The following is a 13,194-nucleotide window of genomic DNA, read 5'->3' on the forward strand; positions in this document are numbered from 1 at the left end:
AAGAGAAGAGAGCAAAGAAGACGCAATCCGAGCCGACCACTATGGTCCTTGTCGATGAAGGGGAAGCCAGTGGTGAAGAAGCTCCCCTTCAAAGGAGAAAAAGATCTTCACTAGCTCAATCAGATGCTCAACCGGGAGCACTTCAAAACCTAACATCGGATGAAGTTGAGGCACTTTTGGGCGAGACGGGATTGATCGAGAATGTTGATTCTCGTTTTCCGACCTTTTTTGTTGCCTCCGGTCCAAGGAGTTCAGACCCTGAGCCTCTTCTGCCTCCGACCACTGAGCCAATAACAATCAACAGTTCTTCTACCACCGTTGCTTCTTCACCTTCCATACCGATGGGTCCACGCCCATTGACACTAGTTGCTCCTTCGCCACCAGCAACAACTACGTCTCCTTCACCGGTACCACCTGACCAAGAAAGGGGTGCTTCTCCTCCCCGGTCTCCCGACCACGGGAATTTGGGGCATAATTATTCAACACCTTCTCCAGATCCTCGAGGGAGGAGAAGTGCTACTCTTTCGATTTCGAAAGAGTGCCATCTTTTGTCCAAGCCGGTGGAGCTTGCGAATTATCCGAAGTCGTTGGCTTCAGAGAAAGATTAGAAGAAAATGCGCTCCTTTTCTGGAGAGTTCCTGATAAATAATGCCATGCATAGCGCGACGTACGTACAGTACTAGTTTCCTCATATCTTCTTTTCTACTCACATGCCGCAATGGAAATCCTGACTTTAATATTCTATTTTATAGGCCAACTTTCTTTTTTTTTTGTAGGCCTGCAAAGGTTGATCCTCGATAAGAAAGGACTTGCTTCTGAGCGGGATCAACTTTTGGCCGAAAGGAACCAATTTGCTGCGCGCCTCCCAGTGTTAGAGGCAAAAGCTGTTGAGATGGGCGAGCTTGAGGCTCGGTTTCAGCAGAGCGAACAAGATAAAAGTCCCACATCTAAGAAGCTTCTCAATTACACAAAAAACTTCAAGAGGCTAAGGCTAAGTGGGTCAAGCGCCATGACGTTGTGCTTGATGGTGCCGAGCGCGAGTCTGCCTTCGAGGAGCAGATCAATAATTTGAAGGCAGACTTAAGCTCTAAAATTGAGGAGGCCAATGTTGCCGAGGAAAAGAGGGACCGAATGAAAGAGAGGCTTAAGAAGTCCATGGACCTATGAATTTTGAGCTCGACACCCGCCTCCATGCTATGAAGTCCGAAAGGGAAGAGCTTCAAGCCAAAATCAATAAATTCCAGGCCAAACTCCAAGGCCAAGAGGATTCCCTTGACTTCAAGAAGACATATTCCATATATCATATGAAGAGGAAGACCTTGGAGGAGGCCAAATCGGGCATCGCCAACATAGACGATTATATTGCCCATGCCCAGGAACTGGATTTATCTACTCGTCAAAATCTTCCTGTTCTGCCCACTGCGACTCAATTCTCGAGTACTGGTTCCAAGCACTAGTTTTGAGTACTCAAGAACTGAAGGGGATACTGAAGAAGATAAAGGCGCTGAACCCGGAGCGTATCCGCCTTCCTCTACCGGGGGAATTGTAGATCCATCTCCCCCTTCGGGTTCCGGCGGCGATGATGTATAATTGTTTTTTTGAATCTTCTAATTATGTCAAGCTTTTCACCGAGTTTGACACTTTGATAAATAAATAAATTTTTTTTTGCTTAAGTGTTGCACAAAAATATTTCTTTTATATTTAGTCGATTAGACCTTCGAGTTTTTTAATCCGATAGCTTTTGATTCCAGGCATAAACGCTTTCGGAATCTACCCTTTACTACGAGGGTTCCATAATAAAGGGCCCTTATGTTTATGGTGCTCTTGAAGAGGACATCTCTTGTTCATTCCGGCAGAAGCATTTGAAGTTTTAGTTAACTTTCAAACGATAAAATTTACTCATTATTTGGACAAGAAATAAGATAAAAATAAAAGGACTTTATTTTATTCTTTCTATCTTTAAAATTACATAAGCATAAATGTTGCTAACTTGTACAACTTATTTCTACGGAGTTGATCATGCAGTCCCCAATCCTGATGAAACATTGATCCCGACTCTTGCAGTCCACGATTTTCGTGGCATTCCTGGTGCCGTATCGGATATTATTCCCTCTAGTATTCAAATGCAAAGAATGCGAATTCAAACACTGAAAGTCTTGTTTCAACGGTGGAAACAACTTGTGAATGGCTAAATAATCCTTTCTCTATTGATGGAAGGCAAAGCTTGCCATCGAAGCAAAGATTATTTAACCATCCACATAGTCGTTCGCCATCGATGTGAAAATGTTACTGCCTTGATATCTAAAGGTATTTCCTTTGCCGATGTCACTCCCTTCATAGTATGGTTTTTGTTGATACCTCGTTAAAAACCTTTCCAGAAAAACTCTATTGGGACAAAAACTGGTCGAAGGGAAAACAAAGTGCAGCGTGTACTTTCAGCATTGGTAGGATCCATCAGCAGTAATACCTTTTAATTGCAGTCATGTTCTAATTGTTGGGTAATTTGACTCCATCTTGATTTTCCAACTTGTACGACCCTTTACCGATGATACCTGAAACTCGATAAGGGCCTTCCCATATTGGTCCTAGCTTCCCGGTATTGACTTCCCGAGTGCTCTGAGTCACCTTTCTCAAAACCAAGCCTCCTACCTTGAAGTAGCGGAGATTGGCCCTGCGATTGTAATGTCTTTCCATCCTTTGCTTTTGAGCAACCATCCTTACATATACCAAGTCCCTGTATTCGTCGAGCAAGTCCAACCTTACCAGCAATGCTTCATTGTTTGCTTTTTCGTTTGTTCGAGAAAACCTTAAAGTCAGCTCTCCCACTTCCACCGGTATCAGTGCTTCCGTGCCACACACGAGAGAGAAAGGTATTTCTCCTGTGCTTGACTTTGCTATTGTTCGGTATGCCCATAACACTCCCAGTAACTCATCGGGCCATTTTCCCTTAGCATCTTCTAACTTCTTTTTCAGGTTCTGAATGATTACCTTGTTGGTTGATTTTGCCTGTCCCTTAGATATTGGATGGTACGGTGAAGATGTAATTCTCTTGATTTTCAATCCTTCCAAAAATTTTGTGACTTTCGAACCTATGAACTGCGGCACGTTGTCATAAGCAATTTCCTTCAGAATTTCGAATCGGCAGATTATGTAGTCCCATATGAAGTCGACCACTTCGTGTTCACTGATATTTTGGTAAGGGCCTACTTCAACCCATTTAGTGAAGTAGTTAGTTAAAACTAAAAACAATCTTACATTTCCAGGACCCTATGGTAGAGGATCAACTATGTCCATTCCCATTTTCATGAATGGCCATGGGGACAACACCGAACGCAAGAGTTCTGTTGGTTGGTGCACTAACTACGCATGGCGTTGACACTTGTCGCATTTCTCAACGAACGTCTTTGCGTCCCGTTTCATCCGAGGCCAATAGTAACCTACTGTCACGCCTTGACCTCGAGGAGCGTGACTGGCGCTCAACTAAGATACCCCGACCGAGAAAGCCTATACAATACCTTCTACCCAACTTGTGCATGATTAAAGAAAAGATACATTTATATCATTAATTAAACATCATGAGGTCATGTGAATAACACTAGTTCACTTCCATTAGTTACGTCATTAACAAGTTCTCAAAACAGTACACTATACATTCGTAGTTAAAGTGGGACAAATGATACAATTACAACAAGTTTATTTCAACCTTCCCAAAACAGGATACAACCCACACTATGTCTACAGAGCCTCTAATAGAAACAAAAGAGTAATACAATAATGCCGGCAACAAAGCCCCGGCATACCTCAATACATTATGTGCATGGAACAAGAAATACATGAACCCGAAATGAAGTGGGGCGCACCAAGTCAGCTGAGGAAGGGGGTGTCCTGCTATCACTGATCAGTACCACCTGCTATGGAACTACCTGCATCCATTAAAGATGCAGCGCCTCCGGCAAAACAGACGTTAGTACATGTCGAATAATATTAGTACGAAAACCAAACATATGCAAGGACTTGGAATTACAAGATGGATATGATGAATCATGGTAAAAATAAAAGTCTTAGATAGCCATAAAAGTCAAAAAAGATTTATTAAGAACATCCAATAACACATATATATTTCAAGTCGGGAATCCTCTATAACTACTTTTACACAAAGCGGCCTTGCCGCCTGACCTGAATGTATGGGGGTGGAGGTGTAATCACAATACCAAAAACTCTACACAAAGCGGCCCCGTTGCCTCTCCCCAATGTATGCAGGTGAAGGTGTATTCTCAATACCATAACTATACACAAAGTGGCCACGCCGCCTCACCCCAACGTATGTGGGTGGAGGTGTAATCACAATACCACAACTCTACACAAAGCGGCCCCGCCGCCTCACCCCAATGTATGCGGGTTAAGGTGTAACCACAATGCCACAACTCGAGTTCCCAAAATGTTAATAATATGTACAAAAGAGTTCCCATCTAATCAACTATTTGGCACCTTTGGCCGTAGCAAGTGTAAATTCATAAAGTATCATCATATGAGAAATGTAATCACACTGATTTCATACAAGATGTTCTTCCCAAAGGGGTATAACATGATTAAGTCAAAAATAGAGAATCATTAATACACGAGGGTTCTAACACGTTATGCCAATTGGGCATCAATTCTACTAGTTTGAATACCCCTCATCAACAACGTTTCAAGTTCGACTACATATGATAGAATTTTACAAGGATTCAGGAATTCCGATACTAGAACAAGAGTTTAGCCTTCATACCTCGAAAGAGCTTTTTGTAGTGCCACAATAATGTCCCAACACTCCTAACGATGCAAATCTATAGAGGAGGGGAGAATTACAAGCATGATTAGAGAAATTCGTATGTCAAGGGCTGTCACAACTATGACCCATCCTTTCCCTCAACTAATTCAACAATGAAATCACACAAGATTGTTCAACAACTTTCCCACAATCCCTATTAGCTCATGCATGTGATAAATCTACCTTTATCACCCATAATCAACCCCAAACCCGAAATTGAAGAATTGAGGAAAGAAATTCTTACCTCTTTGAAGCCCTAGCAAGTTCCTTTCGATGAAATCCCAAGGTTCGATCAAGGTACAGTGGTGCAATCCTTAACCCTCCCTTTCCTCTCTCTAGAATAGTTCTCTCATCTCTTTAAAATGACCAGTGATCCCCCAAAAATGAACCCTTAGGCTAGATAAACGAAATGGGGGTCGGGTTATAAAATTAGAAAAATAAAGCCCCGACGCAGATCTGCGGTCGCATATGCGACCGCATAATACTTCTACGGCCCGCAAAATGGGTCGCAAAATGGCCCTCCTGAGTTGAGCACTTCTGCCACACTCTGCGAATGATATGCGTTCCACAGATTTGTTATGCGGTTGCATAATGCGCCGCAGGACTTCCTTTTGAAAACTTTCGTGCTGGGTCTGCGATGGGTTATGCGGCCCGAAAAATTATTATGCGGCCCAAAAAATGATTATGCGGCTGCATAATGGACCGAATAGTGGCCCAAACATTTGCCCATATTTTTGTCTCACTCTGCGGCAGATCTGTGACTGCATATCAGTTCTGCGACCGCAAAATGGACCGCAGAAATGCCCTGCACTTCCAAAATTTTACTTCATCTCCCCAACGCGCTGTTCAACCCAAAAAGTACATAAGTCTACTTCGGCACCACAAAACCCCGGGTTTTCGGTAAGATTTTACGGGGCCTTACACTTTCCCTGATCAACTTTATAACTAACGAGTCTGCACCAGAATGGTTCTCGCAAACCACTTCGTGGACTTCCCTTATCACATAATCTGCCTCCGAGGCCCCCAGATACCGGGACAATGGTCCTTGGTATTATCTTCTGTATAACAGCCCATCTACATGGCAGTAACGAGCTACTTTGGTTCATAGTCCCCGAAACGCCTTCGGGTCTTCGGGTAATTTTCCATGCCGAAGATACTCGGCGAACTCATTCCTCCAGTCCCAGACTAAGTTGGTTGAATTGACTTCGCAGTAACTGTTCACATCCAATACGGAATGTAGAAGTTGAATGACAGTACCGGAGTTAGATCCTTTCATCTTCGTGGATGACCCCAAATTAGCTAATGTTTCTGCTTCCACATTTTCTTCCCTTGAAATGTGGATGATTGACCATTATCTGAACCATGCGAGCAACACCTGGAACTTGTTCAGATATTTTTGTATGCGTTCTTCCTTTATGTCGAAAATCCCGTACACTTGGTTTACTACCAGCTGGGAATCACATTTAACTTCGATGACCTCAGAGCCTAGTCCCTGGGCTAGCTTTAGACCTGCAACCAAAGCCTTATACTCGACTTCATTTTTAGTTAACGAAGTAGTTTCAATAGCCTGCCTCAAGGTTTCCCCCGAGGGCATGATTAGAACTATCCTGAGATCGAACCTTTTTACATTGGACGCATCCGTAAACAAGGTCCAAACTCCGGATACTGTTTTCGGCACCAACACTGCTTCCTTAGAATCCAAGGGTATTAACTCGAGACTAAAATCGGCCACAAAGTCGGCCAAAACTTGTGACTTGAGCGTAGTCCTTGGCTTGTACTCAATGTCGAATTCACTAATTTCGACTGCCCATTTAGCCAAATAGCCTGACAACTCAGGCTTATGAAGGACATTCTTTAAGGGAATTTTTGTCACAACGGCTATCAGGTGGCATTGAAAATAAGGCCTAAGCTTTCGAGAGGCAACTACGAGAGATAAGGCCAATTTTTCGAGGTGTGGATAACGGGTTTCCACTACTGATAATATTTTACTAACGTAATAAATAGGAAAGTGCGTACCTTCCTCCTCTCGAACCAAAAAGGTACTTATTTCTACTTTCGAGACCGCTAAGTATATTAACAACTGCTCGTCTTCCACCGATTTTGACAGTATCGAGGGGTTAGACAAGTATCTTTTTAGGTCTTTAAGTGCTTGTTGGCATTCCGGAGTCCATGCAATACCGCTCCTCTTTTTCAAAAGCGAAAAGAAGTGATAACACTTTTCTGAGGATCTTGAGATGAATCTGCCTAGAGATGCTAACCTCCCGGTCAGCCTATGTACTTTCTTCACACTCGTTAATTGGTCCGGAATGTCTTCGATAACTTTTATTTTATCTCGATACCACTTTGCGAGACCAGGAACCCCAAGAACTTACCAGAGCCAACCCGGAATGCATATTTTTCCGGGTTGAGTTTCATGTTATGCTTCCTTAAGATGTTTAAAGTCTCTTGGAGGTGTTTCATATGATCTCCTTATAATGACCTGACTGGTTGTTTTGAGAATTAGCATTCCGTTCAGTGGCTTAATGTCTCGAGTAGCTTTGTATTATGAATTGTGACTTTGCATGTGTGATCGGGTTCGGTTTTTGGATGATACGAGATTGATTTGGAAGGATGATTCTTATTTTAGAAGCTTTAATGGTATGAGTTGACCGGAGTTTTACTTTTATGTAGATGACTCTGGAATGGTGTTTTAAAGATTCCAATAGCTTCGTATGGTGATTTTGAACTTAGGTATATGTCTGGATTTGGATTTGGAAGTCCGTAGGTTGATTTGATGCGTTTTGGTGAAAGTTGGAAAGTTGAAGGTTTGGAAAGTTGACAGGTTTGACCGGGAGTTGACTTTATTGATATCATATTTGGATTTTGATTCTGGGAGTTAGTATAGATATGTCGTGTTATTTGGGACTTGCATGCAAAATTTGATGTCATTTCGGGTTGATTTGATATGATTCGACGCGAGTTGTAGAAGTTGAAAGTTCATAAGTTCATTAAGTTAGATTTGAGGTGCGATTCATAGTTTTGATATTGTTCAATGTGATTTGAGGCCTCGAGTAGGTCCGCATTATGTTATGGAACTGGTTGGTATGTTCAGATAGGGTCCCGGGGGTCCCGGGTGTGTTTCAGACGGGTTTCAGATTATTTGGATCATGTTGAGTGAAGCTAGTTTGGGCAGGATCTAGTGTAGTCGCACCTGCGGACCACTAGGCGCAGGTGTAGTGATCACAGATGCGGAAGAGAAGGAGCGCAGATGTGCATTCCTGGTCACAGAAGCGACATTGGCTGAGGTGAGGTATTTTGGCAGAAGCGGATTATTTGCCGCAGAAGCGGCCGTCGCAGAAGCAACCTTGTGTTGTAGACCTCCGTTCTGGGCAATTTTCGAGGGGTTCTTCACGATTTGGATTGGGGTAAGTGTTCTTTACCCCTATTTGATTATATTTCATGATTCCATCTTTATTTTTATCATTAAATCATTGATTTGAGTTGGAGAAACTTGGAGATTTTTGTAAAAACGTTCAAAAATGTAAAATGATGATTTGAAGGACGATTCGATGTCAGAATTGGATAATTTTAATATGGTTAGACTCGTATCGGAATGGATGTTCGGATTTTGGGAATTTTGTAGAGTTCTGAGGTGCGAGCCCAGGGTTGACTATTTGGGTTGACTTTTTAGTTTTCATTAAAGATCAAAGCTTTATTTTTCGAAATTGTTTCATATGGTTTTTATTTATGATATTAAGTTATTTTGTCTAGATTTGAGCTATTTGGAGATTGTTTAACACGAGAAGGTCATTTTAGAGTATTGATTTGGCTTCTTTGAGATAAGTGTCTTTTCTAACTTCATGTGGGGGAAACTACCCCTTAGGATTTGAGTTGTTTGTGCTATTTGTGATATGCGGAAACCGTATACATGAGGTGACGAGTGCGTACTCGGACTTATATGTAGAAATTGACCGGTTTAGACTCTTAGTCTTCTTTCATGTATTTATTTGGATTTTTTAGCACGTGTTACATCTCTTATTCGTCATGTTTACTCTTAGATGCTTTATTTGAAGTTGTTACCTCTTTTATCATTATGTGACTTCTTTTATCGATGATTTACTCTTAAATGAAATTGTTGTTACATGACATCCTTTTTGCCAGTTTATTCTCATGCATTTAGGCGTAGTTGCTAGTTCGTTCCATCTCTTTCATTGTTAGCCTATTTCATATACTAGAATCCGAAGTTTGCCATTTCATGGAAATACCTTCATTGTCGAGTTTATCCTTAAGCAATTAATTGAATTTGAAGTTATTGAAAGTCATTAATCTATTTTAATTGAAGTTGTGTTTAAAGGGGGTGTTGTTCCTTATTGATTTACTTTCCCGTTCATTTTGTTGTTATGGAGATTCTATATACATTATGTTTGAGCCGTGGGCTATTTTTTGTGGAAATATTAATATTGTTGGTTCTTTGGAAAGGTTGTGGTCAATGGGCACTTGTGGTACGAGTCGATATGTCGTGTTGTCGTGATGTTAGCACATGTGAATTATTGTGTGGATAGGTTTTTGTTATGCAGAGTATAAGGGTGGTATTTCATTGTTGTTGTTATGCGGGGAATAAGGGTGGCATCTCACTGTTGTTGATTGTGTGGAGTGATACACGAAGTTATTGTGTTATCGTCCAGGCGGAGCGATAAGGGTGGCTATTATACGGAGTAATACTGGTGGCTATCAGAGTGATACAAGTGGCTAATAATATCGTCAGGGCGGAGTGATATGGGTGGCTATCAGAGAGTTAAGGGTGGCAATGTTAGGGATGATGTGTGATGGCTTGGGAACATTTTGTTGGTGACATTCATGTGATGATGTGTTTTTTCTTGTGTATGTCATTTACTTTACATGACTTGTTGTGTTGCTTCGATGAGCTATATGATTTCTTTGATATTACTTGTTGACTTGGGCTGTAAAATACACTCGCACAAGTATACACCGTAGCATGCCACTTATACTAGATCATGAGTATGAAACTTGACATCTATTGACCATGCCCATATATTCTTGTATTATCTGTTTCATGTTGATATTGAGCCTCTGATCATGACGGGCAAATTGAGATATTGGCACGTGAGTTGTCCGTACGGTCTTGATTAGAAATGTGGGCACAAGGTGCCATGAGTATATGAATTGTGGGTTGAGACCAGTGACTTGTGATTATGAGATGAGGTATCTCGGAGTAATTTTGTTGCAAAACTTGTGTCCGAACGACTTGATTAATTGGTTGTTATTGTCATCCTTATCGGTTCAAGTGGTACTTTCACGGTGTTTTTTTTACTTTACAATTTATATCACATGTTGATTCTTGTTGCGATTTACTGATTCCTGCTTTCATTATTAGCTTTATACTTCTATACTGCACATGTTATTTTGAAAGGTGTCTTAACTTGTACCTCATCACTACTCCACCGAGGTTAGTCATGATACTTACTGAGTACCGACCGTGGTGTACTCATACTACACTTCTGCACATTTATGTGCAGAGCCAAGTATTGGATATATCATATTCGAGTGGAGTTAGCTTATTTATCGCGAGGATTCAAGGTAGAGCTGCTTGGTCGTCGCATTCCCTTGGAGTCTTTTCCTTTCATTGTACTATTAGCTCGTTTTTTTAATAGTATTGTATTTCGATCTTTGAGATATTTCCATGTATTCAACTAGAATTTGTGACTCTATATTACCTAGTCTTGGGAGGTTGTAGTGATTATTGCTGTGTAGGCTTATTTTACATTTATTTCGATATTTATATAAATCTCTAATTTAAAATATCATGGTTAAATTGGCTTAATTATTGTAAGTAATCATCTTACCTAGTCTTATAGACTAGGTGCCGTCATGATGCTTAAGGCGGAATTTTGGGTCATGACAAGTTGGTATCAAAGCTCTAGGTTCATAGGTTCTACAACTCTCAAGCAAGTTTTGTAGAGTCTTGTGGATCGGTACGGAGACGTATGTACTTATCTTTGAGAGGCTACTGAACTATTAGGAAAACTCCACTTTTTTCATTCCTGTCGTGCAGATTTGTTGATTTCAAAGTTTGAGCCTTTGTATCTATATTCTCTCACATATGGTGAGGACACACGCTGCCGGATCTGCCGAGAAGACACTCACGCCACCTACTAGAGTCGCGAGAGGCCGAGGCCAAGGTAGAGGGCGAGGAGGGGCATGTGACGCAACTAGAGCACCTGCCACAATAGCAGTTGAGGAGCCGCAAGTAGCTCCGGTTGGGGGATAGGCACCTGAGGCGCTTGTTGTTACCCTTGGACTTCAGGAGGCTTTAGCGCAGTTCCTGAGCATGTTTGGTACATTGGCTTAGGAGGGATTGATCTCCATTGCGCCAACTACTTCGCATGTTGGGGGAGGAGGCCAGACTCCCACTGCCCGTACTCTAGAGCAGCAGGCTCATATTGGTTAGGTTTCAAGTATGGTGCTGGTACAACCTATTATTCCAGTTCAGTCTGAGGTTAGACCAAGGGCATATGAGGAGGAGCAAAAGAGGCTTGAGAGGTTCAAGAGGAATAGTCCACCTACTTTCAGTAGCACAACTACCGAGGATGCACATGGCTTTCTAGAGAAGTGTCACCGTATTCTCCGCATCATGAGTATTGTGGAGGTGAGCGGAGTTGCTTTTATTACATTTCACCTGTCGGGAGCAGCGTATCAGCGGTCGCATGTTTATGAGGAGGGTAGGCCAGCTGATGTAACACCACTCACTTAGACTCAGTTTTCAGAGATATTTTTGAGGGATTTTGTTACTCATATCCTCCAAGATGCGTGGTGTATAGAGTTCGAGTAGCTATGTCAGGGCACCATGACAGTGTTGGAGTATGCCATCAGGTTCAGTGAGTTATCCCATAATGCACTTACTTTGGTTCCTATAATCAGAGAGTGAGTCCGCAGATTTATCAAAAGGCTCAGTTATGGTCTTAGATTCAGCATGGATCGGAAGTTCGAGATTGATACTCCATTTCATTAGGTTGTGGAGATTGCCAAGAGGTTAGAGAGTATTTGGGGTGAGGATAGGGAGGATAAGGATGACAAGAGGTCTCGAGGTTTTGGAGGATTCATTGGATTCTACTCTTCAGCTATGACCCATCATAGCGGAGGCTCGGGCAGTCGACCAGTCCAGTCCGCACTTCAGACTACTCGTGATGCTCCAATTAGTCAGGGTACACATATGGGGCAGTCATCATTTAGTGCACCACCTGCATGGAGTTCCTATAACGGTTATTCCAGTTATTTGGCATAGACTCAGTATGAGCAACCACGCTCGCAGAGGGGTTGTTTTGAGCATGGTGATACTAGGCACATCATGAGGGATTGTCCCAAACTCGAGAGAGGCATATTTCATCAGAGCACTCAGACTATGTGCTCTATTCTAGTTGGTACTCCACCTGCACAGCCAGCTAGGGTTGGAGGATAGGGGTAGAGGGCATCTTATAGGGGAGGCCTGGCCCGTTGATATGCTTTTCATGGTAGGGTTGTAGCCGCTACACCAGATGGTGTCATTACAGGTATGGTTTCGATTTGTTATAAAGGAGAATCATTCTTATTTTGATTTGGTTCTGCTTATCGGGGTGAGTCCTCCTATCTTGCTTCATACATGGGTGAGTTTCGTGATTCTTGTACTCTACTTATTTGCTCACCCCTGCTGGGAGAGTCTATAGTAGTATCCCGTGTCTATCGCCTTGGTTTGTTCACTATTTAGGTCTATAAGACTAGAATGAATTTTCTATTACTTATTAAAGTAGATTTTGATGTGCTTTTTGGATGGTTTGGTTACGATTTGTGATTTAGGTGCTCTACCGGTATGGAAAATCTATTACAGGTCATGATTTTATTTTGCAGAATTGAGTTAGTGGAAGGTTTCAGTTGGTATGATATGTATTCTATTTGTGATTCAGTGATGAGGATGGGATCCTTGCATTTTCGTGTGGTTGATATGTTTGGATCGGGCTACGTGTCACGGTAGAGTTATATAAGAAATAAATCCTTGTGATTAGTTCATATTTTATGTTTCTCCCTTGTGGAATGGATTAATGGTATGGTACTGATAGGGAGTTGTGTCTTTCGGACTTGTTTGATAATTCTCACATGTGTTTCTCTTTCAATATTCAGTCATATTCGCATTGTGCTTATTAGGTTTTAGCTTGCAAGGTATGTTCTCAGGTGGCGTTGGATGTGACTTATTGATTTGGGTGAATGGTTATGAGATCTTCATGTTTCTTGCATTGTTGTCAGTGTTGTGAAGGTTTGGGACAAGGTTTTAGCTGATATGAGGTTATTTGCTGGTGCTGGATTTGATTATGGGAAGCCATAGTGGTCAGAGATGCTGTTCTGGGCATATGTGT

Source organism: Nicotiana tabacum, chromosome 12 (genome assembly GCF_000715075.1).
Source record: "Nicotiana tabacum cultivar K326 chromosome 12, ASM71507v2, whole genome shotgun sequence".
In the NCBI taxonomy this organism is placed as follows: domain Eukaryota; kingdom Viridiplantae; phylum Streptophyta; class Magnoliopsida; order Solanales; family Solanaceae; genus Nicotiana; species Nicotiana tabacum.